This window comes from Pinus tabuliformis, chromosome 8, assembly GCF_031772625.1.
Source record: "Pinus tabuliformis cultivar Carrire ecotype Pingquan chromosome 8, CPIR1, whole genome shotgun sequence".
Taxonomy (NCBI): Eukaryota; Viridiplantae; Streptophyta; class Pinopsida; order Pinales; family Pinaceae; genus Pinus; species Pinus tabuliformis.
This window is the reverse complement of record NC_142294.1, coordinates 1512343550-1512352091: the sequence shown is the minus strand read 5'-3', so window position 1 is coordinate 1512352091 and position 8542 is coordinate 1512343550. Positions and strand designations below refer to the sequence as shown.

The 8542-nt window shown below is 37.6% G+C and overlaps 2 non-coding genes across 2 annotated transcripts; one reads left to right on the top strand and one right to left on the bottom strand.

Annotated features, from left to right (window-relative positions):
- The first annotated feature begins 473 nt into the window (after positions 1-473).
- TRNAM-CAU (transfer RNA methionine (anticodon CAU)) lies at positions 474-560 on the top strand. Its single transcript is given in 2 exon segments — positions 474-511; positions 525-560. It is a non-coding gene; the product is annotated as a tRNA-Met (tRNA).
- A 352-nt stretch (positions 561-912) lies between these two features.
- TRNAH-GUG (transfer RNA histidin (anticodon GUG)) lies at positions 913-984 on the bottom strand. The gene has a single exon. It is a non-coding gene; the product is annotated as a tRNA-His (tRNA).
- Between the last annotated feature and the right edge of the window lie 7558 nt (positions 985-8542).

Here is an 8542-nt window from a genome sequence, read left to right as displayed (position 1 = left end):
TGAACTCTTTATAAATGGAGAGGCTATTATTAGTTTGGGCAAATGGATAACTATCTTTACTGTTCCTCGCTGTCCATTTCTAAAAACCTACGCTCAAAGCAAATTTATTGAACATTCAGAGATACAACGAAAAGTTAAAGTTATATCGCTGTCCATTTCTAAAAACCTACGCGCTAACCAAATTTATTGAACATTCAGAGAGACAACGAAAAATTAAAGTTATAATTGGGGTGAGAGAGGCTCGAACTCTCGACCTCAGGATTTCTCAAATCAGCTGTGAAACCTACGCGCTAACAAACTGCGCCACCGTCCCAGATAGATGGATTTAAAGAGACAGGGTTTAAACCTCAAAACCCTGTTAATTCCTTTCTTTAGGAATGGACAGCGAGGAACTGTAAAGATGGTTATCCGTTTGCCCAAACTAATTAAGAGGGCTTTGCGGTTTAAATCTGTCTCTTTAATTCCGACTATCTGGGGTGGTGGCGCAGTTGGTTAGCGCGTAGGTCTCATAGCTGATTTGAGAAATCCTGAGGTCGAGAGTTCGAGCCTCTCTCACCCCAATTTTAAACTTTAATTTTTCGTTGTATCTCTGAATGTTCAATAAATTTGAAGAAAAGACGTGCATAAATTGTTTTGGAAGCGGTTTGGAGTTCATAAATTCCTCTACCGCGTAGGTCTCATGGCTGATTTCAGTAATCCTAAGGTCCAGAGTTCGAGCATCTTTTCACTTTAATTTTTCGTTGTATCTCGGAGCGGTTTGGAATTCCTAAATTACTTTGGAAGGAGATTGGGTTCGTAATTTTATCAGAATAATAGACGAATGCGGCTAGGAATTTTCAGAAGCAGAGTGGAGTTCATAAATTTATTCGAAATAGAATGGAGTGTATAAACTTCGGGAAAACCAGGAAAAGGTGTGGCTGCTGGGATTCGAGCCCAGGTCTCCACGGCCACAACGTGGAATTCTCACCACTAAACTACAGCCACAAAGTGATAAGCATTCTCACAAATATAAAATTGACCTAGGTTAAACCATTTTTAGTATAGTAGCTAAACCATTTTTAGTATAGTAAATCTGAGCACAAAACTGATCTTCTAAGTTAGTATAAGGGCTGCCACAGCAATACATTTCAGTCTGATAAATCATGTCTGCATACCGGGAGAACATACATTATGATAATAACATATTTGGAGAAGTGAAAACCTGTGATGTTGAGGTAGGAAGCCTTCAGATGTCTGAACATCCTCCCAAAAATCTTCTATCAGGATCTGAACATGAGCCTCAGACCCTATGCCATTACTCTGCCTCTACTTCTTGAATAATATGCGACAAATATATATGTGCTGTTCCAAGGTTCTGAAAAGTGTTAACTGTGAATAGAAGAAATGTGATGAAGGTCGATTAAAAATAAAGGCCACAGGTTGCAGTTTTCCGGGGTATCATCACGACTCCCCTGCAAATCTTTTGAAAATGCCCGCAGATTCACCATTATTAAGTGCTGAGTCATAAGTCATAAATCTATTAATAATCTCTCCGAAGGGACATATAAATTCATCAAAATAAGTAGGCCAAAACTCAAAAGTGGTTCCTCAGTGTTAGAGGTAGCCCAGAACTGTAAAACTCTACGCTGCTGCGCCAAATTAACTGTCAATCACATTAGATATCATTATAAGAACATGATAGACATCTCCAATACATGGGCACTCCATCACAAAACCAAAAAATCATCATTTAAGAAGCAATACCATGAAGCAAGGAACTAACACCAAGAAAACCTATACATGAGCCACTAATTAGTATCTCCTTATAACATTGAGGAGGATGTCATCACTTATCCATCTAAGTGCAGAGAAATACTCCAGAGAAATACTCCACATGCTACCCCAAGTCTGTAATAATTCCTTAGACGAGTATTTTGCATAGAGAGGAAGTTAATGCTTGAGAAATGCCTTGAAAAAAAGTTGAAAGTGATGATATTTTGTTTCTGCAAATCAACAATATAGGTTATAAGATGACATATACCATGTTTGAAGAATTTTTCGTGGAACCCCTCATGTTCAATTGCTATATTGGTGTTTAGCTTCCACATTGTTTCATAGATATTTGTTTCGAAGAGCAAGTGACACGAGGGTGGGTAGGAGGTGACAACAATATGAGAATGTATGTTGACAATGCAAAGTGTAGTTTTATGGGTGGAAGTGGGGTGGGGTCCATGTTCGTAAGTGACACGAGGGTGGGTAGGAGGTGACAACAATATGAGAATGTATGTTGACAATGCAAAGTGTAGTTTTATGGGTGGAAGTGGGGTGGGGTCCATGTTCGTAGGGAGACACTGTTGGGAGGGAAAGTGAGTATATTAGGAGGTTTTGAAAAAGTGATAAAGGGATGTGTAAATTGCATTTCTATGGAAAATGAGCATATGATTTTTATGTTGAAGGGGGCAACAAGATTTTTGTAAGCAGGGTAAGAATTGGGATCATGTAGGAGGACATTGTGGATCTACTTGTGGTGGGGTTTGCAATACTCACTATAGCAATGATTCATAAGGAATGATTTAGAATTGGGAGATGAGGAGTGAGATCAGGTGACATGTGGATAGGAACAAAGGGATGCATCCCAAATAGTTGATAGAGAATATCATTTTCGGGGCAAGTTAATTCAAGAGATGATAATTGCGAAAGGGGAGGAAGGAGCTAGTCATTTGAATACCCATCATTGAATGATATTTGGTTCAAGGGAGGTGGGGGGGGGTGGTTGGCTTGGGGGTGGTAGAAGAGGCATAGTCTATTAAAGGGATTAGGGTAATCTAGAGCTGGTGAATAAACAACATTAGGTCTTTATTGGCTAGGACATTGTCAACAACATTCACTCCCTTGTTGTGATGGAAACAAATGAACGGTTGGAAGTTGATATGTAGGGGAGGCTATATAGAGTAACTCATAGGATTCGTGAAGGTGTAAAAGGTATATATGTATGATGATAGAGGTCCCAAGACATTGTTTGAAATTTGTTAAAGCATCCTCAAACTTGTCATGAAGCTAAATAATTTGGCCCCTAGTATTGGATTGGGATTACCCTAAAGAGGGTGGGGAGGATGTGAAATCATTGCTTTAAGGTCTCTAGTTATTTCCCATTTGCCTTCTTTTTGTGCCATAGATACTTAATTTTTGGACATTTTAAGTTCTACCACTGGGGAATGCATGAGGCTAGGGGCAATGAATTGGTTGATGGCCATAGTGGTGCTAGTAGCTCATGGAGGCAATGCAAAGTTGCAAAAAACAACACTAGTATTCAATAAACACTTAGCATGGGTCACTATTAGCAGGTGTTGGTTCATACAAGTTCGGAGGATAGGCTTGAGGGCCATAGGATAAAGTGTTGCAAATGGAGGAATGATTATTTGATTTTCCCTCTTATAAATATATATTCTTGCAAGCTTTTAAGGCTAACATGTACCTATATTTGTTTGGTGGAGCTAACCTATTTTAGGTAGCATGGGCTAGTCTGTACTTGAACAAAAGGGAAGAAATTCTGGCAATAAACAAGTTTTATCCCTTAAAACGAGTTATATTCTCATTGAAATTAGGGCTAAAATATTGACTAAATCTAGGGTTTGATTAATTTTTAAGATCTAAAAAGTACAATGAATATAACAACTAAAAAAATGTTTAACCCTAGTTATGTGACAATATAAATCGGCAAGGCATATTTTATGTAATAAAATGATTCTACTTTAAGCATGCAAGAAAACCCTAAAATTTTAGTATGCATGAAAATATTAGATATCTAAGGTTTTTGATGGTTAAAAATTGAATGTAGGCTAATCAAAACCATAAAGTTATCCTACAACCTAAAACAACTTTTGAATTTATAAAAAATGATTGGCTAAAGGGAGAGGACTAGTGCCTACTATATTTTTATTTGGACATATGGGATCAATTAAGGACTCCTTTGAAGAGATGCACATAGATTTAGGGTAATATCTAGGGTTGTCCATTACAAACCCTATAAAATCACCTGACACCTTGCTAATAGTTTCAAGATGATTCAAGGGAAGGTACTCCACTAGTAATCTTCCAAGAACTTTGAAGAGGGATCTATTCAAGAAGAAACAAAAAGAATGCACCACCATCCATAGAGAAGTAAATCACACTAGCATTCGTTCATAAACAAAATATACAAGATAAATTATGAGCAGTTTAGAAATTTTTCAATATTCAAAAATGTAGAAATGAGAAACCATAAAAAAGTAAAGCCATCTACTAGTCAATATCCACAAGAAGTCGAGTCTACATACCCATCCATAGCATTTTACACAAAATAAATAATAGACTAGTACGATGTTTCTCCACAAGTTGCAATGATTCACAATTGAGAAATGCTTCTTTATTTATATGAGAGATTTAACACCCTTTTCATTACAAGAAGTATTATTTTTTTATCTTTTATTTGAAATTAACATTGAATACCTTTATCTCTGTACAAGGCCTATAGATATAATAAAAATGGATATAATATGAAGTCTTTATGTTATCTCTACTGTACTATCCACAATGCATGAGTGAATGAGTCAAAAGACTCTAAAGGTGCTCCCAGATTCAAGTAAACTCTCCTCAATGGAAGGCCATCCTCCTTAACATGTGGAACAACTTCCTAAAGAGTGGAATGACCTCTTCAAAAGACTTAATGACCTACTCCAAAAGAGTCTTGTTACCACACAATATAGTATGGCCCTAAGGGGGGAAACCTACAAGACAACTACTAGACTATGTGACAACAATGAGACAATGGCCCACTGTCACCACAGCTAAGGTCCCCTGCTCTTTATGGAATTTCACCAATGGGAGGAGTCCTGGTATGATTGTGATCACCTATAATAGATATTCTAGTTTTGAAGGCTCAATATTATGGAGCTAGATCTCATTCGAAGAGAGGCTCAATAAAGGTATGAGACTTCGAAGAAGAAAACCACTCTTTAAGAAAGACCCTAGAAAAGAAGGCACACGACCTAGGGTTTTGAGATTTTTCGATGGTAATAGGTATTCACAATGTCAAGGCCTAAGAGAAGAAAGTGTTTCTTATGATTTATTCCAATGAATACTAAGCTCATACAATCCTCAAAGAATTCCCTAAGGTGAGAGAGAAAGACCTAATTTTTCCCTCTTGGAGTAACACCTAAGGCAAGAGATTTTATGGATGAAACTCTCTTGCGGATTTCCACCAAACATGGAACATAGGTAGCCTAGACCCTGAGCTTGATGTTTGGACCCTCAGATTCCCTAAAAATCACCTCTCTAAAATTTTGTTGCACACCCTAGATTTCTGCCCTTCCTTTTGCTAATTTTCTACTATTATATGCTATTACAATCACTTAGCCCAATCTTTTCTTCAATTAGCAATCAAATTTAATATTCCATTGGTAAATAACAATTGTAGATAGAAAAGTAAATGTAATGAGAAATAGAAGACAATCAAGAGCAATAACAAGAGACACAAGATTTGGTCAAAGACCAGGGAAAAACCCCACAAGGGGAAAAACCCTTTCAAATTCTTTTTCTATTAGATTGTCATCAAATTTTCAAAAAAGAGATGCAATGTTCCAATTCATCAACAAAATTCAAAGGTCAAGGACTTTGACTATCCCAATAGGAAAACCAATATCTAATCCAAGATGAGCCCAAAAGTAAAATTTGGTCAACTAGTTAATATTGTAATTATGTCAAAGTCAACAACTATCACAGATGACCTAACTAAACCTCAAGTTAATGATAAAAACTCCTCCAAACAACGCAATCAAGGCAACATTAAACTCAACCTTCAAATATCTGTCAAACCCACTAAAAACAATTAGCAAGAACTCAGTCAAAGGAGAGAGAAAGTCAATGGTCAAACTTCATATTCCCTGTGGTGGAGTCTGTGGTCAATAGAAGTCAAACTGCTCAAAAAATCTCAATATTTATGAAAAATAATGTGGCCTGCAAGAACAAATCCAAATCAGGTCAAAACAAGTCAAAATGTCGAGTCAAAGTTGGTCAATGAGCTGGTCAAATTGTCTAGGAAGAAAAGTCAATGCAGAAATCAGATTAGCCTTCCTTCCATTCGCACATGTGAGATCAGACCTCTCAATTGCATACCTGTACGAATGAATCCAAAGAAGAGAGAGAAGAAGATACTTATGATGTGATTCTCCAAAGTGATATGACATTAGGTCTATTTATATGTGTTGACACCTAATCCTCTGCGATTGGGTAAATTTGGAATGTGAACAGTCATCAAGAAGATGAACTGATCAGTCACATTCATGTATATAATAATAGCTACCTAATGAAATAAATGAATCAGTTTTTCTGCCAAGTCTGGAGTTACTCCTGGCCTGACATGGTATCAGAGCACACGTCCCAGGTTCCTTTTTTGGCGTGCCTTGTAACTCCTCTATCCCATAATCTGCCTCTGCCTTATTCCAGCACTGCCTCATAAACGTTGTACGTTAAATTTCTTCATGAATAGTGCTGGTTCATGACTGACAAGTGCGTCCCAAATTTGGGCACATAATTATGACGGTCACCAATATTACCAATGGTCCTCTTAAGCCTCTGTTACAATCCGCACACCACACCTATTTCGCAGACTTCTGCCTCAAAAAAATTTAAATTCAAAATGCTCTGAAAGTGCCTTTTATTTTTAGTACCAAAAACCCTTGAGATTTCTTCAGGAAGAGCTGAAAACGTGCCCCGAAGCGACATGTTTGTCAGGACTGAAAGGGGAGCTAAAACAATCACCAGGCATATCCATCACTTTATGGAGATACTAATCCAAGATTTTTCGTGAGTTGGATTGCTGACATTAGTGGGACTGTGTTTGGTTGCGAAAACACACTGTGTCCAGAGTTCGTGTTAGCATCTGGTTCTCCTAATTATCTAGGTGGAACAATATCCCCGGTGTCTACATATAATGAGAGCCAACAAAAGATCGATGTAAAACTTGCCAAGGAGAAGCTAGGGAGTGATGGTCCCCGATGGTCTGTATATCTAAACAATGATCTTTTGGGTTGGTGGCCTGGTTCACTGTTTGAGTTTCTTACTTATGACGCAGCTACAGTAGGCTTGGGAGGTGAAGTTTTGTTTTATCTTGGAACACCATCTAGTAAAACATAAATGGGGAGCGGGCATTTACCATCCGAAGGTTTTCGTCGTAGTGCAGCTATTGTGATGGAACGCTGAGAGAAGCAGCTGAGTTGAATCGAATCTGGTAAGTTTTCATTGGTATTTAATTGGTAACGCTAAGATCATGCCGTAGTGTTACAGCAGAGTAGGCGGTGATTAAAGTTCAGCCTTGAAGTTTCTGTTTGGAGGGATTCATATGTTTTGAATGCGCTGTCCCATTAAACTATATATATATTGAACAGCATATATATATACCAGCGTTTAAAGTTTTGAATGCGTAGTCTGTACATATGTAATATGGTGAGGATCTTTGGAGGGATTTGAAGAAACAGTAAAGTATTTTTTTTGCCCTTTTTGAGTACAATTTCACTGCTCATCAGTAGAAGTTTTTTATCAGCAGAAATTTCTCATCAGTAGAAGTTTTTTATCAGCAGAAATTTCTCATCAGTAGAAGTTTTTATCAGCAGAAATTTCTTATCAGTAGAAGTTTTTTATCAGCAGAAATTTCTTATCAGCAGAAGTTTTTTTTAGCAGAATTATTTTTTACAGAATGCATTCAATCATCTCTATGGTAGGAATAGTTCTCACTGGCAAGGAGAACTATCCTGAATGGTCCCGGATGATAAAACACACCCTCATCTTCAATGAGTTGTGGAAGGGAGTGTGTGTCGGAGAAGGAGACAATGATCCAGTACAGCCTACATCAGACAAAGAGCTCGTCATTAGGGATAACAAGAACAAAAAATCATATGCATTAATCGCAGCATCTGTAAATGAAGAAGTAAGTCGCCATATTTCATCATATTCAACTGCCTTTGAAGCTTTACAAAAGCTCAAAGAACTCTATGACTCACATTCTACACTTGAAGTTGTTCAGCTCATGATTAAACTCCTCACTCTTGAACTGAAAAATAATGATCCTCTTGCTCTTGCATCTGAAGTTAAATCCATAATGCATGATATCAAATCCACTAAGGTTGAGCTGGATATCCTTCTTATTGCTTTTCTCAAGGCACTCTATCCTACTTACTCCAATTATCTTGAGTCTTTACAAGCAAATGGAAATCTTAAAGATATAACCTTTGACTCTCTTGTGAAAAAGTTTGCTGAAAGAGAGAAAGCCTTTGGAAAGAAGACGGTCCCTGAATCTTCTGAAGAGACTGTTTGCCTTGCTCATAAAGAAAAACATCCTGCTCAAGATTCTACAAGAGGAAGAGGTGGACGAAGAGGAAGAGGAAGATACTTCAGAGGCAGGGGGGCAAACATTCTCAAGGAGAAAAGACAGATCTGCATTGCATTCGCTGCAAACGAAATGGATCACATGATGCTTCTACATGCAAGCTACCATGGGACAAAATTGAGCAGAAAATAAACCAGCAGA